This window comes from Phyllobates terribilis, unplaced genomic scaffold, assembly GCF_046119375.1.
Source record: "Phyllobates terribilis strain yellow unplaced genomic scaffold, ASM4611937v1 Scaffold_35__1_contigs__length_13245226, whole genome shotgun sequence".
Taxonomy (NCBI): Eukaryota; Metazoa; Chordata; class Amphibia; order Anura; family Dendrobatidae; genus Phyllobates; species Phyllobates terribilis.
Genome location: NW_027362795.1, coordinates 11,410,537 through 11,426,820, shown reverse-complemented (window position 1 = coordinate 11,426,820; position 16,284 = coordinate 11,410,537). Strand labels below are relative to the sequence as shown.

The 16,284-nt window shown below is 46.0% G+C and overlaps 1 pseudogene; it reads right to left on the bottom strand.

Moving 5' to 3' along the window:
* LOC141182657 (uncharacterized) overlaps positions 1–15,961 on the bottom strand; it is a 1,085,038-nt pseudogene extending 1,069,077 nt beyond the window's left edge.
* Between the last annotated feature and the right edge of the window lie 323 nt (positions 15,962–16,284).

The following is a 16,284-nucleotide window of genomic DNA, read 5'->3' as shown; positions in this document are numbered from 1 at the left end:
AAATAAAGCAGATATTAAAATGTATCAAAAGAAAATTGGTACCAACAATTCTTGTAAAAAGAAAAAAACATGCAAAAAGACATTTTCTTATTTTTAATGTTAAACATTTAAGAAAAACAAAAAACCTCTTTTGGGCATCAGAACATAGATGTACACCGCAGGGATGGCACAGGTGCGGCTGTAACAAAAACCCTGGCAGTTTAACCACTTGCTGCTGACAGAAACAAACATGGCTTTGGTAGAGTTTTGCTGAATGTCCCTCCTCCCCCAAGGTCTTGATAATATGGGGCCGCCTAGTTACTACGATAAATAAATGCCTAATAATGGTGCCTGGGCCTGTAATGTACAAAAGTCTATTAGGCCGGGCCAGAGGCAGCGTCCAATAAGTTACTTTTTAAAGCCCCCAGACACATTAGACTAAAGCTGCATGAAAGTTGGTTGACTATATAATGTGTTTGGGGGCCTCCTAACAGATGATGTCAGGGCAGAGAAGGATCTGGCATCCTGAATTTCAGAGGCTAATCCGTTTGTTCTTCCTGTAGATAATCCTCGACTAGAGGAGTCTGGAGGCGACCTTCTCATACAGATCACAGGAAAGCTGGAATATTTGTGTGATTGGGGGAGTCGGGAGAGATGGCTGAACGGTCATTTGGCAGACGGCTAACACTTATCTCATGTGTATGGGGCCGTTAGCATTACACTGACAGGCAGTGATGATACACAGCACTACAGTAGTACAGTGCATCATCTGAGCAATCAGAGGCTTGTATGTTGTATGATCGCACTGATGAGAGTGGTTTAAAAAAAGTTTAAAAAAAAGTTTAACATGAAAAAAAAAAAATCAGTTTTAGCAACAAGAAACATCCGTCGCTATAGGAACAACAGACTCACTACACAATATTGGTTGAGTCACGTCCATAACAACTTTACTATACTCTATTATCCTATAGACATCCCATACACAGTGGAGTAGACTGAAATCACAGATCCCAATATAAAACATAAATATAACCATATATATATATAACCCGGACCAGATGGTATGGAGATGAATGAGGGAGGCCAAAGTCCAAAAATAAACTTTACAAGAACTTGATATACATCAGATAGCAGGCACAACACTTCATGGATGCTTCTTCTGTATTATGCAGAGTCAAGAACCGGTTACACGTGTCGGTACTTAACTTTTGTTATAATGATTTGCTAGACTGTTGTAGCTTATAAGTAGGCCAAACATCCCCTGTGGGGACCATACGGGTAACCTCAGCTCCCAGTTGATTTGCGAGTACCGTTTATAAGACGCAATATATACAGGGTGGACCATTTATATGGATACACTTGAATTAAATAGGAATGGTTGGTGATATCAACTTCCTGTTTGTGGCACATTAGTATATGGGAGGGGGGAAACTTTTCCAGATGGGTAGTGACCATGGTGGCCATTTTGAAGTCAGTCATTTTGGATCCAACTTTATTTTTTTCAATGGGAAGGGGGTCATGTGACACATCAAACTTATTGAGAATTTCATAAGAAAAACAATGGTGTGCTTGGTTTTAATGTAACTTTATTCTTTCATGAGTTTTTTACAAGTTTATGACCACTTATAAAATGTGTTCAAAGTGCTGCCCATTGTGTTGGATTGTCAATGCAACCCTCTTCCACTGATCGCAACACCACAGAAGAAATGCTAGCACAGGCTTCCAGTATCCGTTGTTTCAGATGCTGCACATCTCGTATCTTGATGGTATGGTGTGGTATATGGGGTACAAAGATAGTGGGGCCATTCTTCATCAATGGAAACCTCAATGCCACTGGATATCTGAAATTGCTACATGATGATGTGTTGCCCTCTTTATGTACTGAAGATGGCACGTTCCCTGAGTTTTTCCAACAAGATGGTGCACCACCACATTATGGGTGTCAGGTCCGAGCATTCCTGCATGAACAGTTTCCTGGAAAGTGGATTGGTTGTCGTGGGCCAGTAGAATGGCCACCAAGGTCTCCAGATCTGACCCCCTTAGACTTTTATCTTTGGGGTCATCTAAAGGCAATTGTCTATGCTGTGAAGATACGAGATGTGGAGCATCTGAAACAACGGATACTGGAAGCCTGTGCCAGCATTTCATCTGCGGTGTTGCAATCAGTGGAAGAGGGTTGCATTGACAATCCAACACAATGGGCAGCAATTTGAACACATTTTATAAGTGGTCATAAACTTTTTTCTTTTTCTTATGAAATTCTGAATAAGTCTGATGTGTCACATGACCCTCTTCCTATTGAAAAAATAAAGTTGGATCCAAAATGGCCGACTTCAAAATGGCCGCCATGGTCACCACCCATCTGGAAAAGTTTTCCCTCTCCCATATACTAATGTGCCACAAACAGGAAGTTGATATCACCAACCATTCCTATTTAATTTAGATGAATCCATATAAATGGCCCACCCTGTATATATACAGTACAGACCAAAAGTTTGGACACACCTTCTCATTTAAGGATTTTTCTGTATTTTCATGACTATGAAAATTGTATATTCACACTGAAGGCATCAAAACTATGAATTAACACATGTGGAATTATATACTTAAAGTGTGAAACAACTGAAAATATGTCTTATATTCTAGGTTCTTCAAAGTAGCCACCTTTTGCTTTGATGACTGCTTTGCACACTCTTGGCATTCTCTTGATGAGCTTCAAGAGGTAGTCACCGGAAATGGTTTTCACTTCACAGGTGTGCCCTGTCAGGTTTAATAAGTGGGATTTCTTGCCTTATAAATGGGGTTGGGACCATCAGTTGTGTTGTGCAGAAGTCTGGTGGATACACAGCTGATAGTCCTACTGAATAGACTGTTAGAGTTTGTATTATGGCAAGAAAAAAGCAGCCAAGTAAAGAAAAACGAGTGGCCATCATTACTTTTAAGAAATGAAGGTCAGTCCGAAAAATTGGGCAAACTTTGAAAGTGTCCCCAAGTACAGTTGCAAAAACCATCAAGCGCTACAAAGAAACTGGCTCACATGAGGACCGCCCCAGGGAAGGAAGACCAAGAGTCACCTCTGCTTCTGAGGATAAGTTTATCCGAGTCACCAGCCTCAGAAATCGCAGGTTAACAGCAGCTCAGATTAGAGACCAGGTCAATGCCACACAGAGTTCTAGCAGCAGACACATCTCTACAACAACTGCTAAGAGGAGACTTTGTGCAGCAGGCTTTCATGGTAAAATAGCTGCTAGGAAACCACTGCTAAGGACAGGCAACAAGCAGAAGAGAATTGTTTGGGCTAAAGAACACAAGGAATGGACATTAGACCAGTGGAAATCTATGCTTTGGTCTGATGAGTCCAAATTTGAGATCTTTGGTTCCAACCACCGTGTCTTTGTGCGACGCAGAAAAGGTGAACGGATGGACTCTACATGCCTGGTTCCCACCGTGAAGCATGGAGGAGGAGGTGTGATGGTGTGGGGGTGCTTTGCTGGTGACACTGTTGGGGATTTATTCAAAATTGAAGGCATACTAAACCAGCATGGCTACCACAGCATCTTGCAGCAGCATGCTATTCCATCCGGTTTGCGTTTAGTTGGACCATCATTTATTTTTCAAAAGGACAATGACCCCAAACACATCTCCAGGCTGTGTAAGGGCTATTTGACCAAGAAGGAGAGTGATGGGGTGCTACGCCAGATGACCTGGCCTCCACAGTCACCAGACCTGAACCCAATTGAGATGGTTTGGGGTGAGTTGGACCGCAGAGTGAAGGCAAAAGGGCCAACAAGTGCTAAGCATCTCTGGGAACTCCTTCAAGATTGTTGGAAGACCATTTCCGGTGACTACCTCTTGAAGCTCATCAAGAGAATGCGAAGAGTGTGCAAAGCAGTCATCAAAGCAAAAGGTGGCTACTTTGAAGAACCTAGAATATAAGACATATTTTCAGTTGTTTCACACTTTTTTTGTTAAGTATATAATTCCACATGTGTTAATTCATAGTTTTGATGCCTTCAGTGTGAATGTACAATTTTCATAGTCATGAAAATACAGAAAAATCTTTAAATGAGAAGGTTTGTCCAAACTTTTGGTGTGTACTGTATATATATGAAAACTATGAATTTACACATGTGGAATTATATGCTTAACAAAAAAGTGTGAAACAACTGAAAATATGTCTTATATTCTAGGTTCTTCAAAGTAGCCACTTTTTGCTTTGATGACTGCTTTGCACACTCTTGATGAGCTTCAAGAGGTAGTCACCGGAAATGGTCTTCCAACAATCTTGAAGGAGTTCCCAGAGATGCTTAGCACTTGTTGGCCCTTTTGCCTTCACTCTGCGGTCCAGCTCACTCCAAACCATCTAGATTGGGTTCAGGTCTGGTGACTGTGGAGGCCAGGTCATCTGGCGTAGCACCCCATCACTCTCATTCTTGGTCAAATAGCCATTACACAGCCTGGAGGTGTGTTTGGGGTCACTGTCCTGTTGAAAAATAAATGATGGTCCAACTAAAAGCAAACTGGATGGAATAGCATGCCGCTGCAAGATGCTGTGGTAGCCATGCTGGTTCAGTACGCCTTCAATTTTGAATAAATCCCCAACAGTGTCACCAGCAAAGCACCCCCACACCATCACACCTCTTCCTCCATGCTTCACGGTGGGAACCAGGCATGTAGAGTCCATCCGTTCACCTTTTCTGCGTCACACAAAGACACGGTGGTTGGAACCAAAGATCTCAAATTTGGACTGATCAGACCAAAGCACAGATTTCCACTGGTCTAATGTCCATTCCTTGTGTTCTTTAGCCCAAACAAGTCTCTTCTGCTTGTTGCCTGTCCTTAGCAGCAGTTTCCTAGTAGCTATTTTACCATGAAGGCCTGCTGCACAAAGTCTCCTCTCAACAGTTGTTGTAGAGATGTGTCTGCTGCTAGAACTCTGTGTGGCATTGACCTGGTCTCTAATCTGAGCTGCTGTTAACCTGTGATTTCTGAGGCTGGTGACTCGGATAAACTTATCCTCAGAAGCAGAGGTGACTCTTGGTCTTCCTTTCCTGGGGCGGTCCTCATGTGAGCCAGTTTCTTTGTAGCGCTTGATGGTTTTTGCAACTGCACTTGGGGACACTTTCAAAGTTTGCCCAATTTTTCCGACTGACTGACCTTCATTTCTTAAAGTAATGATGGGCATTCGTTTTTCTTTACTTAGCTGCTTTTTTCTTGCCATAATACAAATTCTAACAGTCTATTCAGTAGGACTATCAGCTGTGTATTCACCTGATGTATGCACAACACAACTGATGGTCCCAACCCTATTTATAAGGCAAGAAATCCCACTTATTAAACCTGACAGGGCACACCTGTGAAGTGAAAACCATTTCCAGTGACTACTTCTTGAAGCTCATCAAGAGAATGCCAAGAGTGTGCAAAGCAGTCATCAAAGCAAAAGGTGGCTACTTTGAAGAACCTAGAATATAAGACATATTTTCAGTTGTTTCACACTTTTTTTGTTAAGTATATAATTCCACATGTGTTAATTCATAGTTTTGATGCCTTCAGTGTGAATGTACAATTTTCATAGTCATGAAAATACAGAAAAATCTTTAAATGAGAAGGTGTGTCCAAACTTTTGGTCTGTACTACACACACACACACACACACACACACACATACACACACATACACATACACTGTGGCTGGTGGGGTCTGTTGGGGGAGCAGCAACGTAGTGGGCCACAGGAGGCAGGAGCCACCTACTGCAGACTACACTGTGCCCGCTGCTAAAGAAAATGAATATTCGCTGCTCCCCACGCCCATGGATGTGGGGAGAAGTGAATATTTATTCTCCTAAATAGCGCTCAGTGTTGCCGCAGCACGGCTACAGCTGCGGCTCGACGGTCATGTGTGCCCGCTATTAAAGAGAATGAATATTCACTACTCCCCGCTCCCATGGGCGTGGGGAGTAGAGAATATTCATGCTCTTTAATAGCAGGCACGTGTGATCGTCAAACCGCTGCAGGAGCCGCGCTGCGGCTACACTGTGAGCGCTATTGAGGAGAGTGAATAGTCACTGACGTGAATAGTCACGTCAATAGTCTCAGCGTGGGGAGCAGTGACTATTCCGGCAGCTCGTTTGCTCGTGTGAGGGCATACCAGGATGGGGATTGGAGAGCCATGCATACCAGGATGGGAATGAGGGGTGTCATGCTTACCAGGATGGGGATATGGATTGGGGTGCCATGCATACCAGGATGGGGGATTGGGGTGCAATGCATACCAGGATGGAGGAGTGCCATGCTTACCAGGATGGGGATTAGGGTGCCATGCCTACCAGTATGGAGATAGGGGGTGCCATGCCTACCAGGATGAGACATGCATATCAGGATGAGGGATTAGAGGGGCCATGCATACCAGGATGAGGGATGAGAGGGGCCATGCATACCAGGAATAGGGATGAGGGGTGCCATGCATATCAGGATGAGGGGTGCCATGCATACCAGGAAAAGGGATGAGGGGTGCCATGCATATCAGGATGAGGGGTGCCATGCATACCAGGAAAAGGGATGAGGGGTGTCATGCATACCAGGATGAGGGGTGCCATGCATAACAGGATGAGGGGTGCCATGCATAACAGGATGAGGGGTGCCATGCATACCAGGATGGGGATGAGGGGTGCCATGCATACCAGGATGGGGATGAGGGGTGCCATGCATACCAGGATGGGGATGGGAGTGCCATGCATTGCATACCAGAATGGGGATTGGGGTGCTGTGCATACCAGGATGGGGATTGGGGTGGCATGCATGCCAGGATGGGGGATTGGGGTGGCATGCATACCAGGATGGGGGATTGGGGTGGCATGCATACCAGGATGAGGTGAGACATGCATATCAGGATGAGGGATTAGAGGGGCCATGCATACCAGGATGAGGGATAAGAGGGGCCATGCAGACCAGGAAGAGGGATGAGGAGTACAATGTATATCAGGATGAGGGGTGCCATGCATACCAGGAAAAAGGATGAGGTGTGTCATGCATACCAGGAAAAGGGATGAGGGGTGCCATGCATACCAGGATGGGGATGAGGGGTGCCATGCATACCAGGATGGGGATGAGGGGTGCCATGCATACCAGGATGGGGATGAGGGGTGCCATGCATACCAGGATGGGGATGAGGGGTGCCATGCATACCAGGATGGGGATGAGGGGTGCCATGCATACCAGGATGGGGATTAGGGGTGCCATGCATACCAGGATGGGGATTAGGGGTGCCATGCATACCAGGATGGGGATGAGGGGTGCCATGCATACCAGGATGGGGATGAGGGGTGCCATGCATTCCAGGATGGGGATGAGGGGTGCCATGCATACTAGGAAGTGGATGAGGGGTGCCATGCATCTCAGGATGGGGATGAGGGGTGCCATGCATACCAGGATGGGGATGAGGGGTACCATGCATACCAGAATGGGGATTGTTGGGGTTCCATGCAGGATGGGGGATTGGGGTGCAATGCATACCAGGATGGAGGGATGCCATGCATAGCAGGAGGGGGATGAGGGCCACGTATAACAGGAAGGAGGGGGCCATATATACCAGGATGGGGGTTATTAACAGAATTGGGGGACATTACCCCTATAACAGTGTCAGCAGCAGACCCCATCTCCCTTAACGGTGCATCATGACCACATTTTTTGCTTAAATTTTTTTTTCTATAGGTGCTTCCTATGGTCCAGTGCGTCTAATAGTGCGAAAAATATGGTACCTCACTGGCTGAGGTGTATCTGTACGACTCCTCACAGGTACTCTCAAAGTACATTCAATGAGGGCTACACGCTCCTTGCTGCGGCATTTCATCTTCAGTTCTTCGTAGGAGAACTCATGTCCCAGTTCCTCTCCAGACAGTTGCTTGCTTAAATCCTGTTAGTTTAAGATAAGGAATCGTCCTTATCATTTCCCTTCCGCTGACATCCCCACTATCATCATGGGTGACTTCAACATCCCCATTGACACTTCCCTCTCAGCTGCCTCTAAGCTTCTATCTCTCACTTCCTCTTTCGGCCTCTCTCAATGGTCCTCCACAGACACGCACAAAGATGTCCACACTCTGGACCTCATCTTCACCCGCCTCTGTTCCCTATCTAACCTCTCTATCTCACCTCTTCTTCCTTCTGACCACAACCTACTTACATTTTCTTCCCTCTCCTCTCCAGGTGCACAATCCCCACTCCACAAACCTGCACAGCCTCGCAGAAATCTTAAACACCTTGATCTACATTCACTTTCCGAGTCTCTTCTCCCTCTTGCAAACATAAGTTCCTTACACAATGCAGATGCTGCCGCTTTATGTAAACCACTATATCTGCATCTCTCAAATCGGCTTCCCCTCTCAGACATACCAAAGCTCACAAAATTAACAGGCAACCCTGGTACACTAGCCTGACTAAAGAACGGAGGCGGGCTTCCAGAGTTGCTTAGCGGAGATGGAAAAGATCCCACTCCAAAGACCACTTCATCGCAATCAAACAGTCCCTCACTACTTTCAAGTCCACACTCACGGCAGCAAAAAAAACATACTTCTCATCTGTCATAGCTTCCCTGTCTCACAACCCTAAACAGCTATTCAACACTTCCAATTCTCTCCTCCATCCCCCTGCACATCCTCCCTCTCCCATCATCTCAGCTGAAGAATTTGCCTCATTCTTCAAGCAGAAGATTGATAACATCAGAGAAAGCTTTGGCCGACAACCCCCCCAGCACCTGCTCATATCTACTCAGCCCTCCTCCTCCAAAACCAGCTTCTCCGCAATCACAGAAGATCAACTTTCCGCTCTACTCTCAAGATCACATCTCACCATAATGACTGCTCATTCTCCCTAGTCCCGCAAGCTAGCTTTCCCGGGGTAACCTTGGACTCTGATCTCTCCTTCAAACCACATATCCAAGCCCTTTCCACTTCCTGCCGAATCCAACTCAAAAATATTTCCCGGATCCGTACATTCCTTACTTAATAATCTGCAAAAATCCATAGTCCATGCCCTCATCATATCCAGCCTCGACTCCTGCTCTGTGTGGCCTCCGTTCTAACACTCTCGCACCTCTCCAATTTATACTAAACTCTGCTGCCTGACTAATCCACCTGGTCCCTGGCTATTCCCCAGCCTCTCCCCTCTGGCAATCCCTTCACTGGTTACCCATTACCCAGAGACTCCAGTATAAAGCCCTACCTATGACATACAAAGCCACCCACAACCTGTCTCCTCCATACATCTGTTACCTAGTCTCCCAGTACTTGCCTACACACAACCTCCGATCCTCAGAAGATCTCATTCTCTACTCCACTCTCTGCTCTTTGTCTCTGCTATGATCTCACCTTGGAATCTGAATTCCCACTGCTATTATATCTTTGCTTTCCTTCAGAACGTACCATCTGATGTCTACCTTTGGTCACAAAACACCATATCAATTCAAGTCACCAGGTAGACCAAAAATTTGTATTTCTCACTTAATTATCCCTATCTGACTCATCACCAGGAAATGGTTCTCCTGTATGCCCATATAGATCAGAATTAGGCTCCAACACAGTATAATGGCACCCACAAAGTATGATGGCCCCCACAGCCCCTCAGAGTATTATGGCCACAAAAGCCTGCTAAACAAAATGAGGACACGCACTCAATATGGAGGCCATTAAAGTCCATCAAAGCACCCAACACAGTTTAATGGCCGCCCACTCAGTATGAAAGCCCCAAAGGCCCTTCACTTAATATGATGCCCCCATAATTCTTGATATTAAGAAAAAAAACACACACACACTCTACTCAACCAACCCCGTTCCCGGGTGCACTGCTCCGGTCTGTGCAGTGTGAGTACTGAGGCTCCATACTACAGGTGTGATGTAGTGACATCATTGTGCCTGCAGTGCACAGAGACTCAGATTCACAGGCGAAGGCTGAATGATGAATCAGTGAGCTTTCGACTTCCTGATTCATTTACCTATTCAATGTATTACCGTCACGGGAATGTGTATATAGCTGAAATTTTGATGATTGGGAAGGAGAGGGTGCCCGTTGCTGACCCACACCGAGCCCTCTCAATTCACAGGCATTATAGTGGCTACATGGGCTGCCACTATGGATGATATGCCTTTGCCTATCCAACTATTGTGTGGTAAATATCTCAGAGGTTCTGGGTTCATTAGTATCTGCACCAAGAATGGTGCTGAGTTTTTATTAATTGCCGTGGGGTAGTCGGTGAGATGGGTGGTACAAAATTGTGTGTCTAATGAGCAGTACTGTGGGAAACCTCCGCCCCCCAAATTAAAATATATGCACTAAAAACTGGACTAACAACATATATATGCTTAAAACTAGCAAAACTACAAGCTGAATGGCTTACCCTATACTGTACCTAAACAAAGCTGTTACAGCCTAAGTGCAGAGTTTGGCACCCTAAGAGACGACAATAGCATCCCCACACACCATTGGCTGTCCCTCAGAAGCCCTAGATAACCCTGATATACACTGCTCAAAAAAATAAAGGGAACACTCAAATAACACATCCTAGATCTGAATGAATGAAATATTCTCATTGAATACTTTGTTCTGTACAAAGTTGAATGTGCGGACAACAAAATCACAAAAATCCTCAATGGAAATCAGATTTATTAACCAATGGAGGCCTGGATTTGGAGTCACCCCCAAAATTAAAGTGGAAAAACACACTACAGGCTGATCCAACTTTGACGAAATGTCCTTAAAACAAGTCAAAATGAGGCTCAGTATTGTGTGTGGCCTCCACGTCCCTGTGTGACCTCCCTACAACTCCTGGGCAAGCTCCTGATGAGGTTGCGGATGGTCTCCTGTGGGATCTCCTCCCAGACCTGGACAAAAGCATCCGCCAACTCCTGGACAGTCTGTGGTGCAACGTGACGTTGGTGGATGGAGCGAGACATGATGTCCCAGATGTGCTCAATCGGATTCAGGTCTGGGGAACGGGCGGGCCAGTCCATAGCTTCAATGCCTTCATCTTGCAGGAACTACTGACACACTCCAGTCACATGAGGTCTGGCATTGTCCTGCATTAGGAGGAACCCAGGGCCAACCGTACCAGCATATGGTCTCACAAGGGGTCTGAGGATCTCATCTCGGTACCTAAAGGCAGTCAGGCTACCTCTTGCGAGCACATGGAGGGCTGTGTGGCCCTCCAAAGAAATGCCACCCCACACCATTACTGACCCACTGTCAAACCTGTCATGCTGAAGGATGTTGCAGGCAGCAGATTGCTCTCCACGGTGTCTCCAGACTCTGTCACATCTGTCACATGTGCTCAGTGTGAACCTGCTTTCATCTGTGAAGAGCACAGGGCGCAAGTGGTGACTTTGCCAATCCTGGTGTTCTGTGTCAAATGCCAAGTGTCCTGCTGCACGGTGTTGGGTTGTGAGCACAACCCCCATCTGTGGAAGTCGGGCCCTCATACCACCCTCATGGAGTCGGTTTCTAACCATTTGTGCAGACACATGAACATTTGTGGCCTGCTGGAGGTCATTTTGCAGGGCTCTGGCAGTGCTCCTCCTGTTCCTCCTTGCACAAAGGCGGAGGTAGTGGTCCTGCTGCTGGGTTGTTGCCCTCCTACGGCCCCCTCCATGTCTCCTGGTGTACTGGCCTGTCTCCTGGTAGCGCCTCCAGCCTCTGGACACTACGCTAACAGACACAGCAAACCTTCTTGCCACAGCTCGCATTGATGTGCCATCCTGGATGAGCTGCACTACCTGAGCGACTTCTGTGGGTTGTAGAGTCCGTCTGATGCTACCACGAGTGTGAAAGCACAACCAACATTCAAAAGTGACCAAAACATCAGCCAGAAAGCATTGGTACTGAGATGTGGTCTGTGGTCCCACCTGCAGAACCACTCCTTTATTGAGCGTGTCTTGATAATTGCCAATAATTTCCATCTATTGTCTATTCCATTTGCACAACAGCATGTGAAATTGATTATCGATCAGTGTTGCTTCTAAGTGGACAGTTTGATTTCACAGAAGTTTTATTTACTTGGAGTTATATTCTGTTGTTTAAGTGTTCCCTTTATTTTTTTGAGCAGTGTATATATCAAAAAATACACTGATACATTAAATAGGACCACTTATGTCTCAAGGTATATGTAAAGGAAAGGGTATGGTACTCTTCAGAGAATGGTTCAATAATCCGCCTCAACGCGTTTCCCCAACAGGTTCATCAGGAGACTTGATTCAGGGATGTTAATTCATGATGTTCAGCATAGTGCGTCTAATAGCCAGGTGTCCACGTTTAAATATCCTACTTCATCCAAAACCCCTCCCCAGACTAGGAGACCCATTCCCCTTCCTAGAAGTGAATTGTCATAGGATATATAGAATGCAGTCTGTCTATAATAATGTACTGCACCTGCGCTACTTCCCATGCACGAGAGGTCCGATAATGTCCATCTCCTAGTGTGAATGTCCGGAAGTGACTTGCTATAAAGTTTAATGGCAGATAAACTGATTGCTGCCAAACTACTCGTACCCTTCACTGCGCATGACCGTAGTTATGCATTCCACGCCGGAGAGCATCTAGGGTCATTGCCTGCGATTGTGCATGTTCAGACGTATCCGGACGCATACTGAATCTGGATTGCATTCCTCCCATATAGAAAAGTCCTGTCTCTGAGATCAGCATCATGGGAGACTAAAAACAAGTATTGCACATCCTCTCATCATGCAATAGGCATGTAGATCTACTTTATCACTACATAAAATATGGGATGGTGGCCCACAGTATATTCTTAAATGGCCAAATTTGACCCCTATTACATAATTGGATATATACAATGATCACCACACTTGTTAGTTACTAAATAGTATATATGGGATATAACTGATAAGAAATAATTCTGATATAGAAGCTCAGATATCTTGATGAAGTACAACAATATGTGAACCCGATTCACAGGGACTTGAGTAGAAATGGGTAGAGTATAAAATCCAAAAGTGTAATTCAGAATGGGGCTGTATTCATACAAAACAGGCATAGAAAATTTGTTCATTCAGTCCCTTAGGGGCTCGTGAATCCAGTCTGGAAATCCACTCACTTTCCTTTTTGACTATACATGTATTGAGATCACCTCCTCTCACATTAGGTTTAACCATCTCAATGATGCAAAAGGAGATGTCTCTTGTTTCACCTCAATGTGCACTGTTCAAGTGTCTCACTAATGGGGTGTCCCAACCATGGCGTATTTCGCCCAAATGCCTCCCACCCTCCTCCTATACTTCCTCTTGGTTGTGCATACATAATCTAGGGGAAAGGTGCATGTGGCCATATATAAAAGTCCTGAGGTTTTACAGTTGGAATTAACCCTCTGGAGAAAGATTTTACCTGTAGAGGAACTCGAGAAAGATTTACATGGTCTCATCCAATTACATATACAACTTTCTCCAGATTCTTCTATCCAGCCAAGTCCACTTGGGTGCAGGTTTCTATAGAAAATATGCACTAAACAGTCCCTAATTGACCAACCCTTTCTGAAACTTATTGTGGGAGTAGATCCCACAGCACCCTCAGGTCCAGGTCGGCCAGGGTTTTCTGAGGATATTAAAGATATGGTCACTCTGATTGTGATAAGTTCCTATTACTCGTGTTATCCCATCTTTTTCTTGGTTTCTTGGTTAGGTATGAAGGAGTGTCTGTCTCTCCCGATTTTCTGCAAACAATCGTGTGGAATCCAAAATGTACTGTTGGTACCCTTTTTTCATGAATCTGGTGTTCATGTCTATTGCCTGTATATTAAAATCTGTGACATTAGAGCAGTCTCTTCTCAACCGTAAAAATTGACCCTTGGATATTGCTTTTTTTAAGGAGGATGGGGTGGTGACTATCCCACTTCAATTGTTTATTACTGCTTGTAGGTTTATGATAGATGAGTGTCCCTATGGTCTTATCCCGTACTTTCTTGATTGGTACATTCAGGAAAGGCAACTGGTAATAGTTGAACTCTGATATAAATCTAAGGCCCACTCTATTGATGAGTTCCCTAACAAATTCAAGAAACTTTTCACTCGTCCCTGACCAGATGATAAAAATTTTGTGAATATATCTATACCATACCCCAATATATGGTTGCCACCACTTATGATCATCCCTGAATATTGTGGTTTCCTCCTACCAGCACAGGAACAGGTTAGCATACGAGGGGGCACAGGGGCTCCCCATCGCAGTACCCCTGAGCTCAGGGAAGTACTTCCTGTCAAAAAGAAGTTATGAATAATAGTGAATTTTAGAAGATCCTCCATGAAGTCATTATGTCTGCTACACTCTATTGATCTCGATTTCAAGAAATGTTTTACTCCTCTGATACCATCATCATGCGGTATATTACTGTACAAAGCCTCGATATCTAGTAAGGCCTGCTCCCCTACATGCCTGTATACATGCTCAAGGGTCTACATGTAGGGGAGCAGGCAAAGGGAAAACCAATCCCAGAGGGATTATTCCATCTGCAGGACCTCAGGTGGCACTGGGGGAACATTATACTGTGGGGGGGGGGGCATCATACACACCGCATAAGGGGCATAATGGGGGCATTACACTGTGTGGGGCATCATACATACTGCATAAGGGCATAATGGGGGCATTACACTGTGGGGGGCATCATACATACTGCATAAGGGGGCATAATGGGGGCATTACACTGTGTGGGGGCATCATACATACTGCATAAGGGCATAATGGGGGCATTACACTGTGTGGGGGCATCATACATCCTGCATAAGGGGCATAATGGGGGCATTACACTGTGTGGGGGCATCATACATACTGCATAAGGGGCCATAATGGGGGCATTACACTGTGTGGGGGCATCATACATACTGCATAAGGGGGCATTACACTGTGTGGGGCATCATACATACTGCATAAGGGGCATAATGGGGGTATTACACTGTGTGGGGGCATCATACATCCTGCATAAGGGGGCATTACACTGTGTGGGGCATCATACATACTGCATAAGGGGCATAATGGGGGTATTACACTGTGTGGGGGCATCATACATCCTGCATAAGGGGGCATTACACTGTGTGGGGCATCATACATACTGCATATGGGGCATAATGGGGGTATTACACTGTGTGGGGGCATCATACATCCTGCATAAGGGGCATAATGGGGGCATTACACTGTGGGGGGCATCATACATACTGCATAAGGGGCATAATGGGGGCATTACACTGTGTGGGGGCATCATACATCCTGCATAAGGGGCATAATGGGGGCATTACACTGTGTGGGGGCATCATACATCCTGCATAAGGGGCATAATGGGGGCATTACACTGTGTGGGGGCATCATACATCCTGCATAAGGGGCATAATGGGGGCATTACACATCCTGCATAAGGGGCATAATGGGGGCATTACACTGTGTGGGGGCATCATACATCCTGCATAAGGGGCATAATGGGGGCATTACACTGTGGGGGCATCATACATCCTGCATAAGGGGCATAATGGGGGCATTACACATCCTGCATAAGGGGCATAATGGGGGCATTACACTGTGTGTGGGGCATCATACCTCCTGCATAAGGGGCATAATGGGGGCATTACACTGTGGGGGCATCATACATCCTGCATAAGGGGCATAATGGGGGCATTAAACTGTGTGGGGGCATCATACATACTGCATAAGGGGCATAATGGGGGCATTACACTGTGGGGCCAGTAAAGGGGTCCTGTACTATGAGAACAATACGTTTCCTCCCTTCCTGTCTCCATAGTTGGGTCGTATGTATCTATTACAGGAAACAGAACAAAAACCTTATGATTCTTATAAAGGGGCAACACAAGACCCCAAAAGAGTCTCCGTGCTGAAGGGGTTAATGCCCCCTGCGCCCAGTAATGGGGGTCTCCACATACCTCCACCTGCAGAGCCGCCACCACATATATGGCTGCTCTGTGCGCACAGGAGCTGTGAAGAGGTCACAGGAGGGGAGGAGTCAGGGGTCACATGATCAGGGGCCTCAGTGGATGCAGGACTCTGCTGTGCTGGTTGTCATGGTGCTGGATGAGCTGAAGTTTATGTGTGGGGTCAGGAGAGGTTTACAGTGTGGATGTAGCAGAGCCGCGTGTGTACGAGGTGTACGGAGCAGAGCCGCGTGTGTACGAGGTGTACGGAGCAGAGCCGTGTGTGTACGAGGTGTACGGAGCAGAGCCGTGTGTGTACGAGGTGTACGGAGCAGAGCCGTGTGTGTACGAGGTGTACGGAGCGGAGCCGCGTGTGTACGAGGCGTACGGAGCAG